General features: G+C 37.8%; 1 protein-coding gene across 3 annotated transcripts in view; it reads right to left on the reverse strand.

Annotated features, from left to right (window-relative positions):
* Window positions 1-14,356, reverse strand: part of PRDM6 (PR/SET domain 6) — a 73,748-nt gene that overhangs the window by 26,624 nt on the left and 32,768 nt on the right. The gene's annotated exons all lie outside the window — the stretch shown is intronic.

A 14,356-nucleotide genomic window follows, 5' to 3' on the forward strand; every position in this document is an offset into this window, starting at 1 on the left:
CTTTTATCAAGCCAATCTTTTTGTATTAAACATGTTTGTGGTGTCTCAAAGATGTGACCATGTTTCCCAAAGAATATTTAACCTATTTTGACAGGCTGGCCTTAAATAATGAACTGCCAGATAAACAAGAAAATCTGGATGTAAAGCCTGCATTTAAATGGTTAGAACATCTGAGCAAGGGGCAGTAGTAATCCCCAAACAAGCATTCCTTCCTTTGCATCTCAGTTGCATCAAGAACACACGTACTTCAGTAACCTCACATGGCACATAAGGGAGGTGTAGGACTAATCAGACAAAAACAAAGGAGACTGGAAGGAAAAAGAGTTGAAGACACCTTTAGAAACTCTCTGGAGACATATAACGTTTTGAAGTAGTCAATGCAAAACAGTCCAAAGGGAATCACGAGTTTTCCTAAATACGACACTCATGCCAAGGATGTGAGAGTCACTTAGGGTAATGTTTTAAAAAGAGAGTAATATCTCTTTATTCTGCACTGGTTGCTCCCTCTGAACTCAAAGATTAAGGCTGCTCTGAAGGAGCTGAAATGTGAAGATACATGTTTCATGCAAAGCTGCCCTCCTGATGTCATTAGAAATGAAATCTAGGAAGTGCTGCTCCTAAGCACAGGATCTCACAACCTTTTTACCTGTTACTGTTAACATTCAAAGTTGCATCTGAGCAATTAGGTGGTTATCCAAAGCAAACCACATCTTCAGATCTTTTTAATAATTCCATCACCCCAAAGTTTTCCTTTTGAAATTCTATGAGCCTAACTTGATCTGTTTTCTTGAAAGTACTAATCTGCAAATTAAAGATGAAAAATATTTATTGTACTGAATTGATCACCTGTAGAGGAAGCAAATTAACAATCCTGTGTTTGTATTTCAGCATCAAGAGACATCATCTCAGAAGTCATGTGAAGGTGTTCAATATTTCTGAAATATTAAATTTGATTTTTCTATGGTGCACACAAAGACATACACTGTAACCAGAATCCAGAGCCTTATTTCCCCTTGTGAGAATTTCCATTTCAGGAGTCTATCTTGCTTTTTCTCTTGACTAAGAGGGATCTGAACTACTCGGAGGTTACTTATATATTGCTATGGCATGAGAGAGAGGGAAATAAAGCTCACAGAGAAGAAAGATGCTGAGCAGTGGGACAGAATCAGGGAAAACAGAAGGAATCCCCATAGGCAAACAAACACTCCAATACTAGTGACTTAGTTCATTTTTTTTAATATATGGTAGCTTGCTGATTACCAGCAGGGACCTATTCTTATGTAAACATGCTAATGTTCTCTGATTATATGAGCAAAGTAGGCTAAGCAATAAAATTCTGTAATGGAAGTTGAAAAATTATACAGGAAATCAGCCATCAAAGAGGATGAAAAAGAAAAAAAAAAAAAACAATGATTAAGTGTTTGGATGCAACCATTTTGGCAGTATCTACCCAAACAGTTTCTGCACAGTGTTTACTGTCTATTCATTTACATGGTGCTTACTACCATAGCTTAACATGAGACAAAAGGCAGTTTCCACCAATGAAGAGTTGATAGCTTCTCAGTGTCCAAATTCTGTGAAGCAAGAAAGACGAAGACAGTCATAGTCAGTACTGGCAGCCATGTCCAGACACACGGGATCCTGCACAGAACTCTGTGTGGATGGACAGTCCTGAGCTGACATGAGAAACAAAAATCTATCATAAAAACAGAAAGTGAGGTCTCTCAGGCCATGACCTGGAGGACACAGGAAGTGTTGCTGGGTCTAGAGCAGGTTTTAGATCATCATTTTTCCATCATTCTCAGCATTATACCATAGCATACCAGTGTTTTCTGTTGGAGAAAATAGAAATAACAAAGAGAAAAATATTCCATGGCTCTGCTTTCCATGGCTGGAAGGTGCTATCACCTTTTCCATTACCTTGAATCAACTGCAAGGGCTGTATGAAAGAGATAGAAGGTGCTACAGATGCTGCTGAGTATCTCTTTATCTAAATATCTAGGAAAACTGTTTCTAAATGCTTTATTCTTGCATCAGTGACACAGTGCTTTGTCCTTTCCTAAGGGATATTACTGACATTGCAAGTAAAACTAGATAGTTAAATTCTGACTATAAACTCTTATCTGCAGCACTCTTAGTACTGTTGTTACAGGAATGAAAATCCAGCTATAAAGCAGACACCTTATCACTGAAAAGAAAATATCAGCACTACATTGTGTCTATCTGTCCAATTACAAATGTCTAATTCAGATCTGGAAAAACATAACTGCTATGGTTATTATTCATCTTACCATCATGCATCATTCTTAGTAATTTTGTATTTATCTACATCTGGCAAACGCTACATATGTTCACGAAGATGCCATCATGAGTGAGCAAACAATGGCTTGCCATAACAGAGGAAAAGTAAGCCTGCGAACATAAATTTTGAACACAAATTTATAGCAAACCATATCGATGGACACACTCATTTGCTTCTGTATTACACGTGTTTATGTATTTAAACATTCACAGTGACTAATAAGAAAAACAACAACAACAACAAAAAAAACACTGTAGGATCCTGCAAGGAGTCAAATTTACTGAAAATCTTTGACTTCTTCACCACTTCACCAGATCACTGCATTGATCTACTCTGGCATTATTTTTAATGCATTGCAGGAGTCTCGGAGCAAAATAAAATATCGCTTGCACAAATCCCTGTGGTGAATACATGTATCTCACAATAGTCATTACTCTAAACTGTGGGAAAGAAAATTAGTTACTGCATTTTTCTTCTTTGATTACTCCTGCAAATGCTACCTATGCTGCCTACTGGGTCTCTCCCCCCTTCTGACCGCAGGTAATTACTAGACTTTGTTTTTTTATGAGTATTCAGGGAGATTTTTGGTTGGTTGGTTGATTTTGCTTGTGCCTGAAATGTTTCAACACAGTAAGATATTTTGTGTATGGCCTGTCCCAGGTCTGAGCAGTACATCAGCCTACTGGCAGAAACGAGTCTGATAAAAAAAGACTGCACTCATCTTCTTGTGTGACGTGTCTGCTGCTCTTTCTTAGTAATTCTCATCTAATTAATTTACTTCTTAGTAAGCTCACTGATTATTTGTAGGTTTCTAACATGTTACAGATTAAAAGACTTAGAATGCAAAGTATACCATTATTCCAAAATTTCAGAATCCCCTTCATTTTCCAAGAAAGTGACCTTTTTTTTCTCTTTTTTTCCCTTTTTTTTTCTTCTCTTTTTATATTACTCTTCATACTACCAACAGTTTACTCAGCATTCAGGACATAGATACAGAGATGCATGCTCTAATTATAAAATCTTTTACAGGTTGCCACTGCTGTTTCAGTGTGCCAACTGTGTAGAGTGGGGAAAAAGCAGCTAGGATGCCAATGCACTGGCACTGGTCAGTTTCGTCTTCTATTTGCATGCACAAATAAATTCAGTGTGAACAGCTTGGATTTATTACTTACCGGATTGATTATTGATAGGTTGGAAGCTGTGACACTGAAACTTGCAGTACCAAAGATGATAGTGGTATATAATGACAATAATAACAAAATTTCTAAAGCATGCGGCATCTCACATAATTAATGCTCTAAAAACTGAACAGCTATTATTAGGTAAAATAAACAGCACTCACTGGAACATCTGTCACACTGGCAACATACCAAGTCAGGGCTGGACCATGTAAGATTTAAGTTGTATAATGGATAATGCACAATGCTCTGAGAAATCTCAGATCAATATTGAAGTAGTAGTATTGCATCTTGCCTAACTTGGACAGATGGGAACAAATATGATTCCAGCACTAAAGACTTGCCGGCATAGATGTCACAGAATTTTAGGATAATGGAGCCTGGATGTAATTGCTCAGCCACAGAGAAAGCCAAGCTGTGAAGCAATTTAAAACAATTTCACAGAAGAGACAGGGAGAGGAAAAGTGGTCAGTTCATTGGAGTTCGTTCCTCTCTATCTTTTGCTTTCCTTTGTTCTCTTTCCATGGCCTGGTGAATGATTGTGTCTTTTGAAATTCTGCCTGCATTTTATTTTTCCACTTAGTCAAATAAAAAAAGGTGTTAACGTACAGCTTAATTGACCTCTCATTTTCCTTGCAGGCAGAGTATTCCTGAAAGTGGAGTTTCTCTTTGTATGCACTTTTGTATTCTAAAATTAACTATTTGAATTATTTTTTTAATGTTCAAGACGTTGAAAAAGATGTGAAGAAACCACAAAACATGCAAGAATTAATTCTTACCATTACTAGAGGATCCTGCTTTTTGCTCTTCACTACTATTCTTATTGACACCAAATACATAAGATCACAGGATTTCCCAATCACTCAGCATTAGCCTTTTTCTCCCATAATAACTTTTACCTTTGACTTCGGTGGGAAGAGTGAGGACAGCAAGGGAGCACTTCTGGTTAGTACATACAGAACTACAGAATCACTGATCATCAAGTCCAACCACACTAAAGCATGTCCCCTATAGTTCATAATTCCCCTTTCATAAATCACCAGCCAAACAGATAAAGACCACAGGTGTACTCCAAACTACTGGAAACATAGAGAATATGGTTGTGATTAAACAGTCTGATATGTCAGAGAGGGCAGCATCCATCCAAGTTTTATTCTTTCTATAACAATGTATGAACCTACAAACCACAGCAAAAGTGCACATTTCTTTATTGGTCTGGACATCAGAACTGGACAATCTCTACATCATGTGAAACTCAACACTATGAGCCTGTGTTTTTGATAATAACAATACTGCAATATCCTCTACAGGCAACTGCATACCAAAAAGAGTTTAAAAATATCAAAAAGTGCAATCTTTGATAAATGTGGGTATGTAACTGCCACTTCATAGGACACAAGCAGCCCTCCATATGTCCATTTGTCAGAACCACCAACTGAAGGACAATATCTGCAATGCACCCCCAACTCTGGTGCACAGTTTCCTCCCTAGAGCATGTAACAGATCAGCCACTCAATCCATGTTTCTCTGTCCATCAGTCACTTAGACTTTTGGAAAGGGAAAGCCATAGGCAATAAGGCATGGGATTTCTTTGCCTATATGGTCATTTCTGGGCTAGTTCCACTTCTATTTACATTGAATGTTACATCCATTTATCTTTGTTGCTCTTCTTACTAGTGGTGGTGTGGGGTTTTTTGTTTGGCTGGACTTTTTTGTTTTTAGTTTGCTTTCCAGCATTTTATTCATCCCAGGCATAGAGTATTGCTGTAAGAAAAGTTCAGTACATACACCCTGTAATAGACTGGGAGAGAGCAGTCAGTCATACTGTTGGTAGACAAGAGCTCTACAGCCAACTTATAAATGACAAAGAAGATTAATTCTGTTCTAAAGGAGACAAAACAGCAGTCACTTTTCTGAAAAGCTATGAGATTAACACATGTAAGCGCACAGTAATTTGGTTTACTAAGGCAGTGACTGTTGAGCAAAATGCCAATGGACTCCAGTCTTTACAATGACACATAAACATTGTTTATTTGTTAGCATTTCTAACCATGTCAAGCTGGAAACAAAGTGGATTGTATGCATGACTTGATAACTTAGTTGTTTAAGTTGGATTCTGTGTATCAGTGCCCAGTTCCCTTTGGAATCAGCGCTGTCAAAGGATCTCATTATCTAAAAAAACTGGAAAAGTTCATGAGAGCTTTAGTTGAGAGAACTGAAAGATAGAAGACAACTAACAAAATTTCCTGAATAGATTACATTTAAGAAGCACTGTTTAGGCAGGAAATCAAATTGCAACTGCATTCACGTTTGATTATAACAGCTGTTTAAATAATGAACGCTTTCAGACTTTAAATATTTTGAATACTAGGAGCTGAGCATCTGATTTAGAGGTGGGCCCTTCTGAATAAGCATCTTCTCACTGTTACACACTGAATAAGAAAGCTATGTCTTTACGCTTTTCGCAGTCACATCCTTTCATTCATTAGCTTGGTGACCCGGTCAGGCCACTTAGCAAATGTTCTAAGAACAACTCTTAGTCTCTCTGTATGAAAGAAAATAAGAAATATAATGAAAAACAGAAGCAATCAGTAATGCACGGAAAATTCTCCAAGCACAATCCAACTGAAAAGAAACACTGATGTTGATAGATAATAATAACATTATATAATCACGTTCTTTATGAAGAATCTCAAAGACTGCAGTACTTTGTAAATGACATACTGTATTTTATATTACCTGTATAATAAACAAGCAAATTATTCTTGGACAGTATAAAGAAATGTCTACTCATCACATAACTCTAACTTTGGTGCCTAATAAATATTATTGAATCTGTAGCAGTGAACTACACACATAAAACTGGTACAAAGAAATGGTAGTACACATGTCAGCAATCTCATTTTACTAGAAGTGGAAACGTTTGGACAGGTTCCCTTTTCATCTGTACAGATGTTATTTTGGAAAGGCATTAGCTGTAAAAGCTTCTCATATTCTCCTTTGCTTGATAAGTCTAACTGATTTGTTTTGACACTTAAAATACGCCTTCAGATTCTTTATGGGCAGATTTATATAAATATATACATATATATATATGTATCCGTGATATGGATAACATCTAAGCTTCTTGGCTTACGATGAAATAAGAACAGCGTATCATTATGTAGTTATTGAAAGCTAGTTACTATGGATTATATGTGTGTGAAATAAATATGCCCATAACTGATTATTGACCTTGAAGTGCTTCAGCTTTTCTAATAACCAGCAAATATTTTGTTGCCATTTAGAAAAATGTTGAACTGCATTTAAACAATGGTTTCGCTTTTGAAAATTTTATTTTACACACAAAACAGTGTCCATTTCCCAGTGCTTTTAACTAAAGTGAAGCATTCTGAACTGGGATAAACTGCAAACAGAATAGAGATCTGAAGTAAGAGAATAAGGAGGAAACATCAGGAGTCACAACCGTAGTAAAATGTTCTCCAGCATTTGCTAGCAATAGACTCCCTGAGATGCAACTTCTCCATGAAAACGCACAGAAATGGATCCTGGCAGCCAATGATCTTTAACTGCTCACATTATTCGAAGCTATTTTCTACAGTCACACATATCTGATACGCAGTGTACATCTTGTAATATCTGCTTAATGTTTCTTCTCTTTAATCTAGTCGGCATCATCTAGCAAATTTTATAAAAGAGAATACTTGCCAACAAATATTAAAAGCTATTTAGATGTAATGTTTCTCAAAGGATTGTAGCATATGATACTATAAACATTGTTTTGAATTGTCTGTGCTAGGTGAAAGGCTTCATCTCACACTTAGACTCCAGTCCAGCAAACACTTATGCACATGTTGTAGCCCCATTGATCTCAATGGGACTGCTCGTGCATAAAATCAAGCATCTGTGTAAGCAGTTGGAGGACTGGGGCCTTATTCCAGAGTGTGTCATGAGAGCAATGCACTGCTGATTATGCCAACTTGATTGAATTGTTTTTCTAAGTAAAGCCTCAACAATTTTTTTTAACACTAATCCATGTTGGCCCTGGAACAGGGAAGCATAACACACAATGCACACCAGCAGTATCTATCAACAGGACAAAAAGGGGAGGACGTTGAACAGAAGATGTACATGTGAAGCTGGATATAGAATCAACAAGGTTGGAAAAGACCTCCACGATCATCTAGTCCAACCATTCATCTACCATCAATACTTCCCCACAAAACCATGTCCCTTAGTATAACATCTGAATGTTTCTCGATCACTTTGAGCTTTGTCTAACAACAGGCAATAGTGACTTAGCAGGATAGGAGAAAGGAGAGCACAGAGAGAAATGAATAAGTTTTAGAGTTATATACCCATGCAAAATAATTTGGAAAGAGGGAATGCCACTGGTGTACCTACTGACATAACATTCAAAGTGTGCTTTTCCACATGACAGCTCCAATATATGACTGAAAAAGCAGAGGCACTCCAGGTACGGATCACAGTGAGCTGGACAGATTGCTTGGTAGTAGAGCCATGGTAGCAGGAGAACATGGGGAGGCAACAGACTTCACTTGTTCTCTGCAGTCCCTTTTCCATCAGGCATAGAACGTGGAAAGAAAAAGTATTGCCAATCCAGCCTAAATGTGCAGAGATCAGGTTAAAAAAAAGGGGGGTGAAGAGGGAACGGCTAAAAAAAATAGGTTGTTTAAAGCAGAGAAGCAACAAAAGCAGAAGAATTTCACACCAGTCAGCTGTAGGTTCATATTCCAACATGCAGAGAAGTTGTTACAAGGAGATTGAAAGGGCCTGATGCTGAACACTCTCTTACCTGAAATCTTACTGAACTTACTCAATAATGACATTCCTAAGATCACTTTCTGAGCTGGACAATCATAAAAGTTACGGTGGATGATCTTTGTTACCCCAGGGTCCCTGAAAACACAACTGGTTCCTTTGCAAGTCAGTGACAGAGCCTTTGCCATTCTCCTGCTGCTTATCAAAGCCTCTGAACATTACAAAGTAAAACTAAAAAGTGCTTGTTTCATAACTTTTGATTCTTCTGCAGGTAACCCAAAGCTCCAGGAGGGTCCTCTGTCAATCAGTTGAGATGTTCTTTCAGCCTCCTTCCATACAGTATATACACCCATCCAGATGGGCAAAGTATTAAAGGTCAAAATAGCCAACCAGGGACATAATGTCCATGACAGTGGACAGCACCTCAGCCCAGCATGCACAAAACCAAGTTTTGGCAAATCTCATCACTGAGCTTCAAGTTCATCAGTATTTTCAGTTTTCAGGCTGAAACAGGTGAGTAGATACACAGCTCTGAAGTTGACTGATAACTCAGTGACCTTAAAAAAACCACTCTGAATCAAAAGACATTGGAAATTATGAAGATGGAGGGAGAGCGAGGAAGATCACTTGCTCCATTTTGACTCAGGGTTTACCTTGCTACTGACCAAGAGAAAGCTGATAGCACAAGGAGAGAACTACTCAGGAGCCTTTGCAACTTCTGTTGACTACACTTTGAAAACATGCTTTCAGGCTGCATTTTCATAGCTTTGTACATGAAGCTATGTCTGTGTGAAAATTAGCTTTTCCAGGCAGGATTTTAAATTTATCAATTCCAGCTTCAGTGCTTATAGGGATATTTTTAGACATACTAAAGTATCACACATAGAACATGTGGCATTTAACACTATTAAGCATGCTAGATTAAGGATTTTATTTGTGCTGATGTACAAACAAATTACTCTGAGGCACTTGGAGATAGTCATTCTTTTCTTTACCTTTAGGATGTTTTAAAGCTTTCACAGGCTCTTTAAGGACAGGTTTACATATATAAATAGCTTCTCAATGACACAGCTCCAAGAGGTGCTCTCAGTCCTGTAGTAAAACCAAACTAGGAAAAACAAGTTACTTGTAAAATATGAGGGAAAAAAATTAAAAAAAAAAAAAAAAAAAAATCACCCTTGCCCTCTGAAATTAGAGCTTTCTTCCAGTCACCTCATTTTCAGGGAACATGCCAAATATTACTCTGCTGTGACAAGAGCATCACTGCCTAGCATAATTAACTTACTGAGGCATGTGTGGCACAGGACTGGGGTGAAAGAGTTAAATTCAGGTGTCTAAACATCAGTTTTCACTGTTGTTTCTGACAGTCCTGAGCAACTGATCCAGAAAGCAGGCAGGTCTCCTTTAGTTCTGTACCCTACCTATCAATCCTGTGCGGATGTCTTAGATGCTTTCAAGGGCCTAGAATGGCATTAAAAACCTCTGTTCTGACACTGGAATTACTCCGCAGATGATGTCTGTGTTCAGCTCCTGCTCTGAAAAATGTTTCCCACATGACTTACAGCAAGTACTTAAACTCTGCTTCTTGCTGGGATGTTGATAGTGTTTGTTGTGCGCCAGTTGTTTACCTCCACTCTGATACTGTAAGCAAATATGGGTAGAGACTGTCTTTACGCTGGAAATGCAGAACATCTATCTCAGCAGAACATCCACCCTCTGGTACAGTAGAGACTCCACAGGCAGTTCTTTCTGTTCTTTTATAAATGTCTTGTTTTCGAGATCTCCCCATAAATGAGGAACTTCAGTAAAAATGACATATTTTAGGAAATATACTTAACTCCTTTGTGAGTTCTAAATAATGAGGCGCACTGATATTTTTAGTTTGGAATATTTTGGAATGTCTGGAATGCTAAGTTCCCCAGATGATGATTAAAAGGTCAAGTAATAAAGTATATGATAAACTAAGCTTGAGATTCCTCATAAAACAAATGAGTAATGGCTGCACAAACTGCGCTGCCGTGTTTTCATGTTAAAAAAATGTTTGCGCCATATTATTTCTACAAATTTGTGAGATGGTAAGGTTCTCAGAAAAGCAGTATGGCAATACTTATACTGCAGCTACTGGAGGGCTGTAGTTAGGGCCAGAAAGTAGATGAAAAGGTGCACTGAAGAGCAGTGCTGGTATTTCTTGCGGGCAGACATTGGAGAACAGAAACAACTTTTTCCTTGCAGGAGTGCAGACCTGGTGTTGGTAAGTCTCATGCTAATTTTCTTTGGAAGATAGTTTGTTTCTGTGAGGATTATAACATTAGATTAGAACATTGCTTGAGTCACAATCACAGGAGCCCTCCAGAGCTGTTAAGCATTTGGCATATCTCACTTATCTCTACGGGTGGCAGGGGCCATCAATACAAAGTGGACCAGCAATCAATCCGGGGTCTTCTTCAGACGTTGCCTGTCAGCTGATCAGAGGAAGACTTTAAGGAATCAGCTTTCCATTATCAGGATTTGGTCTGCGATCAGAACAAGCCACTGAACCTTTTACTTTTCACTTGGCAAAAACATATACACTGGAAAAAAGTCCTGACAGTTCATTCATTTTGCTCCATCACTGAAGCCAGATGATGTTTGACTGGGGAGACCCACCCTCTTTGATGTTGTACTCTTCTGAGAGTGCCCTGCTGTGAAAAAAATTTTCTCCTTCCAAATTAAAGAGAAATATTTCTGCGTCCAGCTGTTAAATGTGACGTTTGCCATTTTTCAGCATGTTGGCCCTGTGCCATCTCACAGGCTGTGTTTCAAGCCTATCTTTTTCCCTTCTCCTGCTCAGCAACAATATCCACAATGTGTTAGTGTCTCCAGCTTTACATAACATCAACACCAAAAGGAAAAATACCAGTAATACCTCACTGCTCTGAACTACAGCAGCAATATTTACACACATTTCTTCTGATTCTTTTTAATTAAAGCCAGAAATCATGTTATTACATGAAATGAAGGACAATAATCCTCAAATATAATCTAACTACAAAAAATCAACTTGAGTTTCATTCTGATTGCAGCAGGCAAACCACGCAATGAAGCCTCTGAAGAGTACATTTACCAGTGAAGGGAGTGTGAATGTTATTAAGACTTGTTTCATGTGTAGTGAGTCCACATCAAGAAAAATGGCATCCGTTCAAGCAGCCCTCACTCTGTTTAAATTAAGAGAAACTTTTCATGAAAGCTTGAATAAACATTTAGGTTTAAGCAATCAAGAAAACCTGTATCTTCTCATATTTATTAAGTGTAATTTTTAGAGTTATAAAAACCACTGTCACAAATCGTGTATACTGTAAATAAAGGGCGGACTCATCACTGCAATGTTTTGCCTCTCTGCTGAAGTGAATGAAACATAACAGGTTCCAACCACTCTTCAACTGAAGCTTTCCTTCATCCTTTTCACTTCCATATTTGCTGACATGGAAAGCGATCAATGTTTGATAGATTCTGGCAAGCTCATTGTTGCAAACCTGTGTTTTGCAATTAATCTCAGACTGTGACCAGCAAATCTGAGTAACTGCTTATGCGTTCATGAATCTTTATTCTATGAAAATTAAAATCCAACCCAAAAAGTCAGTAGATGAGAGTGGAAGCATACATTTTGGAAAATTACTTGGACAGTAGTAAAAATGAAGCATTTCCCCTTTTAGCTGTGCACATTCTAGATTCATGCATCTATATAGCTCAGACAGATTTGATCTAGAAACAAGCAGTAATGCTGCAGCCTGCTCTTCATTTACCCTACATATAACAATGAGCTCAGTTTTTGCAACTGTGGGATTATATAGATGTAGGAATAAATACGTATTAATGCCTCCCGTACAAGTACAGTATCATGGGATGCCCTCTGCTAGTGGAGCTAAAATACAACCTGCAGAGATTCAGTCTCACATCTAAGAAGGTCCATACTGGGATGACAGACGTCCAAGAGACACATAGATGCTACAGAAACAGTGCTGGCAGTTCAGCAGGAGGCAAGATATATCTTCTCAGAACTAATCACATCCTGCCATTCTGCCAACCTGTGTGTAATATACAAGTGTTTTCTATAATTACCTACTGTTGGATTTACATGTGATGCAGTTCCAGGACTATACAGCACTCTGTTACAAGAATACTGTTTATGCTATTACGATTCTTCTCCATCCTTATTTCTAATTAAATTAAGAAACATTTTTCTTACTATCAGTTCTACACCTACCTGATGTCATGTACAACACTCTTTACTTGCCTCTACCATCCGATCACGTTCCTTTTCTCTGTCCCTCATTTTATCAAGACAGCAGAAAAATGCTATGAAACAGAGGAATGACTGCAAAGACTCCTGTTTCAACCATTCTGCATTTTTCCTTTTTGGATGTCCATCTTTAACACCAGGCAGCTTCGTTCTTCCTTCCAGCCTTTCTCAGCTCCACTCTACAGGCCAAAATAATCTTAGGTACCAAACAGTTTTAACTGAAAATTTGGGGAGAGTGCTTATGTGGACTAACACAGAGGGTGCTCATAAACTTCAGGAATTGGAGTTTGATCCACAAGTGCACTGGCAGTAAAGGTCAGCTTCTACACAAAGGAACACAAAGCAGATGTGTGAATTAAAGATCAATGAAGCAGCGATTGTAATGTACAGTGAAATTTTTAGGACATGCAAAATGAGTTGTATTTCTTCCCCAAGTATAAATTCTAAAAAGTAAAGTAAAACAAACTAGTTCTTTTTAAAATTATTTTCCAACCATCCCCAAAGTTTAACACAATGAGGAAATTAATCAGTATGTGGCAGAGCTGCGTGCAGAATGATCTTACTGGGTACAGCCAAAACTCCACAATATTTGTAAACTAATAACAAAATGCTCTGGAGCAAGCTATTTTAGAAAAAAAAAAAAATTCATCTGGATGATTTCAAGATTTTATAAACTGTAAGAAAATGTTTCATTGCAAGCTTACTGAACTTTAAAAATGAAAGTAGTTCTGAATGGAAAAATGAACTTTCTGTTTAGAAAATGTAAGAACAGCATGTTTAGATGATTTTGAACCATTTTCCCCAAAGTTTTATTCATTGAGAGTTTTCCTGAAACTGACATTTTTATGCAAACAGTTTTAGTTTCTCAGCATTCTCTGGGGAAAAAAAATTGTTTCCTTGGAAAACCTCAACAATTTGTAACTAGTTATCTGCTGTACAGCAGTGATAGGCCATTAAAGACATACATAAAAACAGTCGTGGCACCTAAGAGCTTGCAATCTACAAGACACAGATAAGACTAAATGAATTGGGAGACTCAGAAAATGTGATGAAAACGTAACCTTTCCCCACTCCCCTCTTGTCTCTCTCTTTCTCCCTCATGCATAATCACAAAAATTCTCTCCTTAAATACAAAGAGATTAATAGGGAGTGCAATTTTGCAGTTTTCCAGAGCTAAGTAGGAATGGTCCCTTGGCAGTAGAAATCCCCTTGGCAGAAGAGAGAAGCCTTGGTTTCCCTGCAGGGCACAGATCTCCATCAGTTACAGTCACAGCAAAAATGAGTCCTGAATCTCTGTCAAACAGGTCAAAGATGAAACCCCTTCTTTGCCAGCTGCCTTTCTGCTGGAACGCATCCTGAAGAAGGGGCTATGGAGGCTAAGCAATGTGGACAATGAGAGAGTAAACCCTCATATTCTATGCAAGTTGTTCCTTAAAATGAACATGTTCCTGCTAACAGTAGGCAAATGAGCCCTTCTTCAGTTCTCTTAATGCTTCACAGCAGACTACTGGACAGTGCTGACTTTCCTAACTGGCTCGACTGCTACACTTAAAAATGAAAGACTAAGGAAATAACTGTCTATGTATTGACTCTTATACATGTACTCAGATTAACTGCTTTAAAAGAATTTGATGAAGCTGTAATAAAAATTAATTTATCCATAGAAAGAAGAACTTCTTGTTCTCCAATGGCAGATTTATGATTTCATGCAGACATGAATGTCCTACAGTTCACCCTTTTTAATAAGTAATCTTTTAAAATACATAAAATATTTGTCCTAATGAAGTAATGGTTTCCTAAGGCTTTGCTTCTTTT

This window comes from Phasianus colchicus, chromosome Z, assembly GCF_987193195.1.
Source record: "Phasianus colchicus chromosome Z, bPhaCol1.hap1.1, whole genome shotgun sequence".
Lineage (NCBI taxonomy): Eukaryota > Metazoa > Chordata > Aves > Galliformes > Phasianidae > Phasianus > Phasianus colchicus.